The sequence below is a fragment of the Sciurus vulgaris genome (genome assembly GCF_902686455.1).
Source record: "Sciurus vulgaris genome assembly, chromosome: 15".
NCBI lineage: Eukaryota > Metazoa > Chordata > Mammalia > Rodentia > Sciuridae > Sciurus > Sciurus vulgaris.
In genome coordinates, this window is record NC_136476.1 from 28,801,023 (window position 1) to 28,815,325 (window position 14,303).

The 14,303-nt window shown below is 33.9% G+C and overlaps 1 long non-coding RNA gene across 1 annotated transcript in view; it reads right to left on the bottom strand.

Moving 5' to 3' along the window:
• LOC306645379 overlaps window positions 1-14,303 on the bottom strand; it is a 1,014,773-nt gene that overhangs the window by 33,851 nt on the left and 966,619 nt on the right. The gene's annotated exons all lie outside the window — the stretch shown is intronic.

Here is a 14,303-nt window from a genome sequence, read left to right on the forward strand (position 1 = left end):
TTGCTGAGGATACCTGGCTCCAGGGAATTATTCCTCCTTGCTGGGAGTTGTAGGATTTGTTAAGGAAGTACCATCCATCCGGGTGGCTCTTTTTCTGCCTGTTTGGGCAGATGTGGAGAGGCACCCCTGAAAAGTTTCTTTCCCAAGTACTAGTCACTAAGATAAGGGGAGGAGAGGGCATGAGAACAAAGAAAATCTAAAAAGTATAAAAGGGGCAGGACACCCCCCTTCCTCGGACACCCAGCTTTGGGGCCCCTTCTCTATAGAGAAGTCTATCTCTGCTCTATCCTTTTAATAAAACTTTCTTTCTATGCTTGCTTGGGAATTTCTCAAGTGTTCAGTTTTCAATATCTGGGGAAATGGAACTCAGCCCTGACCGATTCTCATCATGGGTAGCTGTGGAAGCTGAGATCCTGGAAGCTGACAACTATTACAACCAGCTTTGCCTCCTAGCCACATAGGCTGGCAACTAAGAGAAGAACGCAGAGGAATTAGGCCATAACAATTTCTTTCTTCAACCCAAGTGTTCCAAAGTCAAATACAAGTACAAGAGAATGAAAAACCATCTCCAACAATAGATTTGACAACCCTGGTGTTAATAAGCCATTTATTCTTCAGCAAGATTTTACATTAAATTTTATTTTCCTTTCCTCATTACTTATTGTTTTTCTTTTCTTCATACTCTCAATTTAATTCTTTATTTTATTCTTCTATTCTTTTTTCTTCTTTTTTTTTAAATTTTAACACTTAAAAAATTTTAAACACAATTTGCTGGTATAGTATTAATTTTTATTTTTTCCATAATGTATGATTTTGTGTGAATATATGTGGGTGTGTTTGTGAGGATGCACTTGCTATGCAGAGGTTCAATATATATACATATTCATGTAAGTATATCTTCACATTAATTACTTCCTTCTGTACTTATTATTTAGCTATGATCTCTCTCTTAGGTGGGGCTTAATTATATGTGGGTTTGAGTTATTTTGATCTTATGGTTGGTGGTTTGTCCATACCTTGGTTCTCATTTCTCTTATTTCCCCTTCATCACTTTCTTTCCACAATAACAACCAATTTTTCCTATCCCCAGGTCCACTCTTCCTTTATTTTATTACTTTCTGTAAATCTTTTATTTCTTCTTATTTACAGCCAACATCTGCTACTTACCACCTGCCTCTCCTTTGATCACTTTTTAAAAATATTTCAAAGATTCTCTCACCTTCACACCCTGTTTTTTCTTTGCTTAAGAAAGTATGCCACTAAATAATAGAATTACATAGTTTATGTCATTCATACCTCATTCTTGTTGTTGTGATTATTACTACAGTGGATAACATGGAAACCTGATGTTGAATGCCTTATCTAGTGCAGTTTTGTAGTGCAAATACTAATATTAAATGCTGACCTCACACCTCACCTTTACTATAAAGGGGCAACTAGTGTTACAGATGTCAAAGTAGACACTGGATATTTATCTCAAAACTGAACATCTGCCACTGATATTAGTACTACTCTGGGCTTCCCCCTCCAAGAGGGGATAGAAAGTGACTGGAGAGCTTGCTGGTGAGAAGCACAATTCATCCAAGCAACAATAAGTTTCACCCCACACTATGATCTAACCCCATGAGTCTAAACTTTACTTCAACTCAAAGAAGTAGAGAAATAAAAATTTCAAATGCAAAACCAGGCCCCGTGGAGGAATCACCAGAATGGAACTCGGGCCCCACCCCTTGACATCTACTCATGTAACCAAAACAGAGACAAATCCTAGAATGTGTGTAGAAATAACTACACACATAAGAAGACACATATATAAAAGGAAGTTGACTCCATCTCAATGGATGCACAAATCCAGGACTTCTGATAACACGAGGAAACAGGCAAAAAAAATCTTCTCCCCAAATTCACAATCTTCTAACAAAGGATCTCAAGGGTATGAAAGAAGACAAAATTCTGGAGAAAGATTATTTTTAAAAAATCTGATTATTAAAAGGTTCAGTGAACTAAAAGATCTAATAAATAAATTAAGAGATCAACATGGAAGATGAAAGACTATTTTAATAAGAAATAGAAATATTGAAAAACCAATGAGAAATCCTGGAAATGAAAGACATAATTATTCAAATTAAAAATTCACTTGGAAGCTTCACCAGCAGATTAGATTGCATAGAAAATAGAACTTTAGGGCCTGAAGATAGAACCTCAAACCTTGAAGATAGGATAAATGAATGTGAGTACGGAGAATAGAACAAATGGGAAAAAATAGAACATGATCAGAACATATAGGAATTCTGGGAAACCATCAAGAGACCAAAATTAAGAATCATTAGGATAGAGGAGAACATGGAAATATAAGCTAAAGGCATTAAAAATGTTTTCAATAAGTTACAGAAAGCTTTTCCCATATCAAAGAGGAGATAGACATACACATAAAGAAGGTTTACAGGACATGCAATAGACCTGATCAGAAGAGAACCTTTCCAAGACACATAATAACCAAAATGCCTAACATAGAAAATAAGGAAAGAATATTAAAAACTACAAGATAGAAATATCAGGTCACATTTAGAGCAAACCAATAGGCTCACTTTTGACTTCTCAACTCAAGCACTAAAAGCAAGGAGAGCCTGGAATGAGATGTTTCAAACCCTGAAAGAAAACAATTCCCAACCAAGTCATCAAAGCTTTTTCATATTCAATGAAGAAATAAAATACTACCCTTGACAAAGATAAACTAAAAGAATTCATGACAATCAAGTCAGCACTACCAAGAATTCTCAAAGATAAACTGCACACAGAGAAACCCAAAAACAAATCTCCAAACTCCCAGATGCATATAAATAGAATACTAATTACCTAAGTGAGAATCAATATAGAATTAAACAGAACAAAAAAATCATAATGGCACTAAACCACTAACATATATCCATAACACTAGATATATATATGGTCTCAGTTCCTTAATTAAAAGACATATATTATCAGAGTGGATCAAAACATAAGATCGAACTATATTCTGTCTTCACGAGACTGATCTCACAGGCAAAGACACTGGCAGCCCGAAGGTAAGAGAATGAAAAAAAAAATATTCCATGAAAATGGAGTTCATAAACAAACCAGAATCACTATTCTCATATCTTAAAAAGCTGATTTCCAAGTAAAAATCAATCAAAACAAAGAAGGCCAATACATCCTGATAAAGAAGATATAAGTTCCCAACAAGAAGATAGAACAAAAGAAAATATATATGCCTTAAATGTCAGCATGCTCAATTACTTAAAAAAAAAAAAAATCTCTACAGTAAATCCCAGATAGATACCAATAAAGTAACACTGGGTGACTTTAAAACATCCCTATTACCAATAGATGGCTCATCAATGCATAAAATCAATAAAATATATCCAACCCAATAGTACTATAAGTCAAATTAACATAATATACATCTACAGATTATTTCAAACCAAAATGACTGAATTACCTTCTTCTCAGCAACTTATGACCTTTTCCAAAACAGACCATATTCTAGGTCACAATGTTAGTCTTAGCAAATTAAAAAAAAACAAAAAAAACCGTAATCCCTGGATTGGATCATAATGGAATGAAACTAGATATCAATATTAAGAAAAATAAAAATCACATAAACACATGGGGGTTAAACAATACTCTTTTAAATAAAAAATGGATCAAGAGTAAATGAGAGAAGAAATTAATGAATTCTTAGAAATAAATGAACAAAGATATAATATATCAATATCTCTGGGACATATTAAAACAGAACTAAGAGGAAAATGTATTGCATTGAGTGCCTGCATCAAAAACAGGGAGTTCCCAAATAAATAAGCCTGTGCCCACCACCAGGCTCTATAAAAATATCAATCTAACTTCAAACTCAGTAGAACAGGGGAAATAATAAATATCAGAGCTAAAAATAATAAAACTGAAAATGAAAAAATACACAGGATCAATGCAACAAAGAATTGGTTCATCAAGCAGATAAATAAGAGTGATAAACCCCTAACCAAACTAACCGAGAAAGCAATAGAGAGAGAGTAGAGGGAGAGGGAGGGAGGGAGGGAGAGAGATGGAGAGAGAAAGAGAGAGGGAGAGAGGGGGAGAGAGAGAGAGAGAGGGGAGGACACAAATCAGCAAAATTAATGATAAAAAGGAGATATCACCACAGACACTTCTGAAATCCAGAGGATCATTGGAAACTATTTTGAAAATGTATACTCCAAGAAACTTCAAAATCTGTAAGACACTGACAAATTTCTAGATACATATGACCTGCCCAATTTGAACTAGGAAACTATAGAAAACCTAACACAGACCAATATCAAGTAATGAAATTACTACAGCAATTAAAAGCCTACCAACAAAGAAAAGCCCAGGACCAGAGAGATTCTCTGCTGAGTTCTACCATACCTTTACAGAAAAATTAACACCAGTCTTTCTCAAATTAGTCCATGAAATTGAAAGTGAAGGAACATTCCTAAATGCATTCTATGAAGCCAGTATATCTCTGATACCAAAACGAGATAAGGACACATCTTGGACAGAAAACTACAAGCCAATCTCCCTGATAAACTTAGAGGCAAAAATCCTTACTAAACTATTAGCAAACCACATTCAAAAACATGAAGATAATAAACCATGACCATGTGGGATTCAACACAGGCTTGCAAGTTTGGTTCAACATATGCAAGTCAATAAATGCAATTTGCCACATAAGCAGAATAAGAACAAGAACCATATGATCAACTCAATAGACAAAGAAAAGGCCTTTGACAAAATATAGCAACCATTCCTGTTAAAATTGCTGGAGAAAATAGGGATAGAAGAAAATAACCTTAACATTATAAAGATTATGTATGACAAACCCAAAGTCAGCATTATACTAAATGGAAAAAAACTGCAAGTTTTTTTCTCTAAAATCAGGAACGAGAAAAGAATGTCTACTCTAACCACTTCTATTCTATGTAGTTTTTGATACTCGAGTCAGAGCAATTCAGCAAGAGGAGGAAATAAAAGATACAAACAGGGAAAAGAAAAAGTCAAATTACCACTGTCTGCTGATGACATGATACCATATCTAGAAGACCACAAAAAAATTCCACCAGAAGACTCCTAGAGCTGATAAATGAATTTAGCAAAGTAGCAGGATACAAGATCAACACTCACAAATCAATAGTTTTTTCAGTACTTCAAGAGCAATTCAGTTGAGAAAGAAATAAAAAAAAAAAAAAAACCATCCTTTTCACAATACCCTCAAAAGCAAACAAACCTGGGGATTATAATTTACAGGCAAATGGATGAAATTGGAGAATATCATGCTAAGTGAGATAAGCCAATCTCAAAAAACCAAACGACTAATAATAATAATAATAATAAGCTAATAAGTGGATGATGACACATAATGGGGGGTGGGAGAGGTTAGTGTTAGAGTTAGAGTTAGGGTTAGGGAGGGGGGCAAGAATGGAGGAAGGAAGGACTGTATAGAGGGAAAAGAGGGGTGGGAGGGGTGGGGAAAGGGATAAAATAACAGAATGAATCAAACAACATTACTCTATGTAAATTTATGGTTACACAAATGGTATGCCTTTACGCCATGTAGAAACTGAGAAACAACATGTATCCCATTTGTTTACAATAAAAAAAAAACAAAAAAGATCTAACCAAGGTAGTGAAACATCTCTACAATGAAAATTATGGAATACTGAAGAAAGAAATGTAAGAAGACATCAGAAGATGATGGAAAAACCTCCCATGTTCTTGGATAGGCAGAATCAATATTTTTAAAATGGACATACCATCAAAAACAATATACAGAATGAAAGCAATACCCATCAAAATACCAATGACATTCTTCATAGACCTGGAAAAAAAAAGTCCTTAAATTAATTTGGAAGAATAAGAGACCCAGAATGGCCAAAGCAATTCTGAATAAGAAAGGCGATGCAGGATGCATTGCAATGTCTGATCTCAAATTTGTACTACTAAGATAGAGTAGCAAAAACAGGATGGTACTGGCATCAATATAGACATGAGGACAAATGGAATAGAAGACACAGAAACAAACTCACATACTTACAGTCATCTGATACTTGTCAAAGGTGTCAAATTTACATGTTAGAGAAAAGACGCCCTTTATAACAAATGGTGTCAAGAAAACGCACTATATACATGTACAAAAAATGAATTTGTATCCCTATCACCCTGCATAAAAGTCAAGTTAAAATGGATCAAAGACTTAGACTTAGGAATTAGACCAGAAACCTTGTAACTACTAGAAAAAACATAGGGTCAGCACTCCATCAGAGAGGTGCAAGCACTGACTTCTACAGCAAGACTCCTGAAGATCAAGAAATAAAGCCTAGAATCAATAAGTAGGATACCATCACATTTAAAAGCTACTGCACAGCAAAGGAAGTGATTAAGAGAGTAAAGAGAGAGCCTATGGAATGGGAAAATATATTTGCCAGATATTTCTCTGACAGGGGATTAATATCTAGAATATATAAAAACTCAAAAATTAATGCTAAAAGACCCCCAAATAACCCGATCAATAAATGGGCAAAAGAACTAAACAGAAATATCTAGAAACACAAATAGCCAACAAACATGAAAAGAAAAAGTGTTCAACATCTTTAGCAATCTGGCAAATGGGAATTATAACTACAATAAGATTTCATCTCATTCCAATCAAAACGGCAATTATCAAGACTAAAACTAAAATAATAATAGGTACTAAAGGATACCAGGGAAAAGGTGCACTTACACATTGTTGGTAGGGTTGCAAATTAGTACCACCACTTTGGAAAGCAGTGTGCAGATTCCTCAAAATACTAGTTATGGAGATACTGTATGACCCAACTATCCCAGTCCCTTGTATTTATCTAAAATAATTAAAATTGGCATACTGTAGCAATACATCCACTACAATATCACAATAGTCAGACTATAGAATCAATCCAGATGCCCATCAATAGACGAATGTGTCAAGAAAATGTGATATATATATATATATATATATACATACACACACACAGTGGAGTTTTGCTCAGCCATAAAGAAGAATAACATTATGGCATTTGCTGGTAAATGAATAGAAATGTTAAAAATCATGCTTAGTGAAATAAGCCAGACACAGACAATCAATAATCCAATGTTTTCTCATATGTCGAAGCTAAAGGAAAATAAGGGAAAGGAAACTGTGGGGCACTGGATAGGAAATCATAAAAATATAGGGAAGATCAGTGGAGTAGGAAAATTGGAGAGAAGAAGGAAATGGGAAAGAAATATAGAATGAATCTAACACAATCATGTTATATACATATATAAAATACCAAAGAGAATTTCACATTTATGTATATGTAGAAGTACCCATCAAAAACAAACAAATAATGGAGTAAAAGAAAGATCAGCAGAGAAAAGGAGAGAGGAAGGGGAGGGAGCAAGAAAGGCAGAAGGAGGGGAATAGGGATTGAAATCAAATTCCTTGTATGTATAATTTTGTCAAAAGTATATAATTTTAATGCTCTAATTAAAAAAGTAATAAAGACATGATATGACACCTGACCCCAGAAGGAGACTGTGTACATCTTCCTTTTTCAGTTTGGCTGAGAGTTAATTTTTGTGTGTAGGAAAGAGGAAGCTGAATATTCAAATAACTTGGAAATCTAAAAATTATGAGTTCATCCTAATGATACTTTAAAATAACTATAAATATTTTAATGTAATTGTTAATAGTTTGAAAGGAAATTTGTGGAGTTAGGAAAATAATGTTTAATTGGCAAAATAATTAGTACTGTGATGAGATGATACTACTTTTTTTTTAGTATCATCAGTTAATGCTCACAAAAGTCTCATGTGTTAAGAGATTATTTTCCATATTACTTTTAGAAATGAGACTGAAAACTAATGGTTGCCTGAATGAACTCTAAAAAGTCTTACCACTAATGTATTTTGGAATCCAAGTTTAACATAATCTTAAACTCTGAATTTCAGTCTTATAACATGATAGGATAATATTAGCATATAACATTCTTCAAATGCATGATATTTGTCAGACACTTTCATGTATTAACTCATTTAATTCTTACACCTATAGTCCTACTTTATGTATAAATAAAACTGAGCCACAATACATAGTCACTGTATATAATTCTTGCAATTACTATTTCAATGAACCTAGGTATTTATTCTTTTCATGTTTAGGGGTCATGTATCTGTATTTATTATATGTCAAATGCGACCTTAGTTGATTGGTTCTAGGTGATAAAAAGCAATTAACATTATTGAATGCATTATGTTTGCCAAGAAATATATTAAACATTTAATTACCATAGCAATCCCAAAAGATATTTTGAATATCTATATAACACTGGCAAAAAATGAATGAAGAATTTAACAAATGCATATAGAGTGCCCAGTAGTAAGTGAAAAATCTCAGTTTTAGACATAAACTCTCTTACTCTTATTTGTAACATAGAGACTCTTTTTAATGAGAAACAGGTGTTAAAAGACTTAGGGGATTCCAATATAGTTTGCTAGAAAGAAACATAAAATTTTTAAATTCATAAAGCTGAGATAGGACTGCACACTCAATTTTAAATAAATCTGTAAGAATGATAAATTAAAAATTTTCTAGACTTATAATTCCAATATATTATGATTAATTTTAGGTGGTGAAAGCCCACCATACTTACTTCATTATTGCTAAATTAAAACTATGTATTATTTTTCAGACATGACAAATTTTTGAAGTTTTCTGTCAATAAATTTTAGGATACTTACAATTTGACAAAATATGTAAATTTTATGTAATATATGAACAATTTGACCTAGGTTATCAGAAACATTTTTCTTGAAAAAATAGATTACTTCCTATCCATTTAGGAAAAATGTAAATAATGCTTAAAAAAATATTTTGAACTCAGTTCTTTCAAGTGTCAAGCTTATCATCTTAGAAACACAGCTTTTATTATAATTGCAGGCAATGCATTTAGAAAAAAATGCAGACTGCTTCAGTGAAACTTAGCATATTCCAAATTCTCAATAAATAACTAATGAATATCTAAATGCTACCATAGAAAATAATCACTGCATAGACTGTGTGCCTTAGCTTAGTAATATACAATAATATCCAAGCCATCTTAGTGTCTTTTGATGTTTAGATAATTTCTGACAAAGCCAGAAAGCTGCAATAACAGGCAATGATGGGTGGTCTTTCAATCCATCCTATGATTAAACTATATAGATTTGATTTATAACATAATGCAGTATATAATGGCAATAACTAATTCATTTATTTAACAAATATTTATGAGCAATTATTTATAAGATATTAGTATATTAGAATGTAAGTTTGAAATGATGAATAAAACAAGTGTGGTCTGCTCTCATTGATTTTATATGCTGGTTACTTATTATTTTTATTACCCCTATTTAATGCACCTATAATCTAGTCAGTCCACCCTAGTTTGAATGGGCTAACCTAGTGATGACTTTGGCTGGAGATGCATACCTGGATGAGGTGGGTCTCTGGGACATGCCCTCAGGGATTTTATCTGTCCCTCTGGAACCGCTCTTTCTCTCCTTTCCAATTGCCAAGAGCAGAATAGTTTTCTCCACCATACCTCCCTCCAGGATGTTTTGCCTCATCTTGGAGTCATAGCAATGAAGTCAGTGAGCCATAGATTGAACCTCTGAAACTGTAAGCCAAAAATAAACTTCTTCCTTTCAGTAGCTCTTATTTGGTATTTTGGTCACAACAATGAAAGACTGACTAGCATTCTGTCTATAATCTATTCTATAGCTTCTCTTTTAGGTGTTCTAGACCCTATCTTAAGAAGCTTTAAAGAAATTCAAGTGCCTATAACACTGTGGCAGAAAATCCGACTTCGCTCCCAATGTTCATTTTTCCTTGCTTTCTATCAGAGAATCCCTGATTTTTCAGCAAGGTATGTGAGCACTTGGAGTAAGAGAGTGATCTTAAGTATCAGTGTCATGAGATTAAGTTCTGGTAAAAGCTTGTATGTGGAAGTAGAGTAGGTAATATATAGAAAGTGTCATCGAATGTAGGAAGACTGCCCATCTTTGGCCCTGCTTGTTTTTAATTCCTGGCCAGAATGCAGAATTAATTGTCTGAAATGTCAGCAGTCATTCTGTGTAATCAGAGAACTCCTCACTCTCCTGGTTCTTCCAGCAGAGTGATAAGACAGGAGGATAGAACATGCTGTGTCATCTCAGACTTGCATGGATTGTTTCAGTATGAAAGAGAAATAACTGCTAAATAAACGGAGTGTATTGGTGGATTTCAGGGAATACAGCGTTTTAGGAGTAGGAAATAACTGCTAATTGCTACAGGGTTGTTTTTTAGGTGATAAAAAATACTACACGAGAAAGTGGTACTTATACAACTATGAAAACACTAAATAAAAAGACCTGTATATTTTAAAAGGCATCAAAAATATTAACTTATGGTATGTGAATTACATTTAAATCAAACAATAGAATTATTATTAAAAGTGCCTTGTGTTGCTCTGTAGTTTATTTTGGTCTCATATAATTTAGGTACATTTCTGTGTAGCATGTTTTTTGGAGGACTTAAATTTGTCTGAATTAACTTCTTACTATGCATCAACACATCGGTAAATGTAAGGAGAAATAAAAAATAACAACAGAAAATGACAACATCTGTCTCTTACAGTCTAAAATCTACTAAGGAAAGAGGCTGTTCATAATTAAGTAACACCAAGTCAAACCACTAACCTTCCAGGACTTTTGTGAGGCTTTTATTATATAATTGAACATTACTTGAAATCTACTACATAACAAACTGTTTACTTAGAAATTTTTGAAATGTGTTGATAATAATGTGGGGAAGTACTGGGGAATGGAATCAACTACATTATGATATATCCAGGCATTAATATACCACAATGAATACATTTATGTATATAATGTACTAATTAAAATAGTTATTAATAACAGTAAAGTAGAAGAAGATATTGAGGGAAAGAAAGAAGGGGCAGGGTAAGTTATGGAAGGCAGGAAAAAAGACTGATCAAATTATGGTATGTATATGTTCAATTTTGACATGACAAGTCCCCCTGTTGTGTATAATTATAATGCACCAAAAAAGTGTTCACAAAAAGAATCATAGGCTAGAATTTCCTGTTGGTAATGGTGCCTTTGCCATCCTTGTAACTTAATATATACCTGTATTTAAATTGTGCTCGTAAATTCTAAAATATCAAAACCTCTTAATAAAGTTGTATACTCATGAAAAAGTTATAAAGTAGTGATTACAAAAATTTTTGATATCAAAGACATACCAAGAAAACCACATTAAATATAGGGGTAGGATTTTTGTCTCTCAATCCAAAATTCATATTTCCTTATTCTCAACAGCTGGACTCATGAACATCATTCTTCTGAAAAATGCATCTCCAAATTATTGAAAAATTATGTTTTTATAAAAATGTTTGATGTTTTATCGATGTAGATGGCAACAATAAACTCAAACTACAAATGGGTGTATTATACTCCAAAATCTTCTTCATGAGTGACAAATATTTTCAATTTTCTGCTACAGTAATTGATAAAACTTAAAGAAATAATAATGCTCATCAAAAAAGTTACTGTTACTTAAATGCATATATTCTTGAGAAGAAACATAGCAAATTCTAATTCTGAGAATAACACAATGATCCTTCAGTTACTGGAAACAGTCATATTGAAAAACCTGTAAGAACGTGTGAAAGTTCACAGAATTAGTTTAACCTTTATGTAAATTAATTGGTAACCATAGTAACATCCATTTTCATCTCACTTCAAGGATTACACCAGCAGAGATAAACTTAGAGACTGTCTTATGATTGCCATCATGACTTTTAGATCCTTATTCCCTCCCTATCTAAAAGGAGATAGTAGTGTTTGGATGTTACTAGTCCACTTCTAACTTACTTGCAATGGTTGGCTACATCAATAAGTCCAAGAAGACACATATTCTTCTTTTATTTCTTACCAATCATTAACTCAGAGGCAAAAGTAAGACATAAAGAGCTGTCTCTCAATGCATATCCAAATCACTTGTGATTTTGGGTAAAATTAGATTCTCAAGGATAACCTTGGACTTGTTTAGAAATGCAGACTCTCAGGAACATAGATCTGAATCTTCACTTTAATAATACAGGCAAGCTATTTAAAGCTTTCCAAACTACAGTTTCTTTATCACTAAATAAGTGGTCCTAAGGTCATGAATGTGAAGTGTCCCCCAACTTCTTTCTCACCTTAATATCTCCTCCACTCAAATTTGCTCCATCTCAATTAGATGATGTTTCATAAAATCCCCTCTGACTTCTAATCTGTCAAGGGAAAGCTGCAAGCTGCTACATTAAATCTTCTTCCACGTTTGTTTATTTGTTTGCTATGGTGCCACACAAATGTTTTGCTCATGATTCACCATTATTTCTCCATGATTACTTAGACATCATAGTCCTAATATCCACCTAAGTGAAATATTTCTGACTTCCTCTCATTTTGAACCTTCTTTTCTCATACGTTTTTAAGTAAATGAAAGTTATTCACGCAAATAACTTCAATTTTCCTATTCTTCGCTTTTAAAATACGTGTGCATCTTCATGCATTCCTCTTCTGTTACATTATTTCTAAGAAAGAATCTCTTTCCTCCTTGCATTCTTGTTTTGAAACTCTCTTGCCCGTCCTGAATTACCATGTGTACTTTGTGATTTTTTCTAATGACAACCAATTTCTCATTCTCCAGTTGATCTTTCTTTTCAGCCTGTAATTTCAAGCCTTACCTCTCCTGGAGAACTTTGTCCTTGACTGTCCTAACTCTTCAGGCTGTCTTCCATTTTCCTCTTGGGTGAGTACTCTACATTTACTTCTTATACTTTACAATATTTTTCTCACCCTAAAAACTCTAATGATACTCTTTACTGAAAATCTCCAATGATGCTAGGACGTCAAATCCCAAGTTCCCCTTAAAGTCATCAGCACCCTGGAGAATTTGTAGCTTGCAATGAATGTTAAACACTTCTTCCTTCATAAAAGTCACTTATTCTAGAGATTCCATCATTGCCTTCTTATCTGTTCTTATCTTTGTTTTGCTTTTAGATTATGATGATGCCTTCTTATTGCCTTTGCCTTGCTTTTCTCTCTTTCCCAGCATCTTTAAATGTAGACAATTTTCCTGCACATCCAAGTTCAGTGGCAGACAAAATACACAGGGACACAGCTGTGCTTGGGAGTTTTTGAACGAAGACATGAATCAGTGCATGAATATATTTTACAATCCTCTCCTCTTTCTACCTGTTCCTATTGGAACTTACCTTCAATCATTTTGTTTCAATTATCATCTTTACAAGGAATATTTTTAAATCAATATTTCTAGACCTGACTCTACTTCTCAGTTCAAATGCTACTTTCTTAACTTCTGACTTGATAGTTCTGACTACACATGCCCCAGTTGTCATGAACTCAAAGTGCCCCAAACAAAATACATCCCCCTTGATGGCAAAACCAATTTTGCTTTCTGGATTTTTTTTTTGTCATTGACACTTTGAACTCATCATTCACTCAAACAAAAAGTGTTATTACTGACTCTTCTGTTCTCACTATCTTTATCCAATCACTTATCAAGCTCAGCAATTCTACTTCTGTTGTCTTGGTGGAAATAAAGACCACGTGCATGTGAATAAACAGATGCTCTTTGTTTGTAGTTGGCTACTACAAGGCAGTCAAACATTGTCACTTGCTTGGCATAAACCCTCTGACAGGCAGGACACTAGGAAAGTGTACAGTGAAAAAGGGAAGGCTTGATGGGAGTGTTAGCATGGGGAAGCTGTAGGTGGGATAACTTGAAGCAGAGTAACTTCTGAGATTCCTTTGGGAGCATATTTGCCTTTCTCTGGTTGGTCCTGTGGGGATGTGGAAGTTAGAATAGGGAAACTGGCAGTCACTGATCTGAAAACTGCCTACAAGTCTTGACCATCCTGAGTTGACTACTGCAGAGGTTGTGGTATGATCTTCCAGGATGGGTGCTGAAGAGGTTATAGGTCAGAGTTCAACCGTCATATATGGTCTGGCTTTATCTACTGTATATTCAGACTCATATCTCACTCCCTACCACCACCTTCCGATCACAGGGCCATCCCTCAATTTAGACAGTGGTTACACTGTGTACTACTTTATTCGCTTCTTAAGAGTAGACTCTCAGATCATCCCTTACCCCAAGAGTACAGTACTAAATTCATACAGGTTCAATGAATATTAGTTAA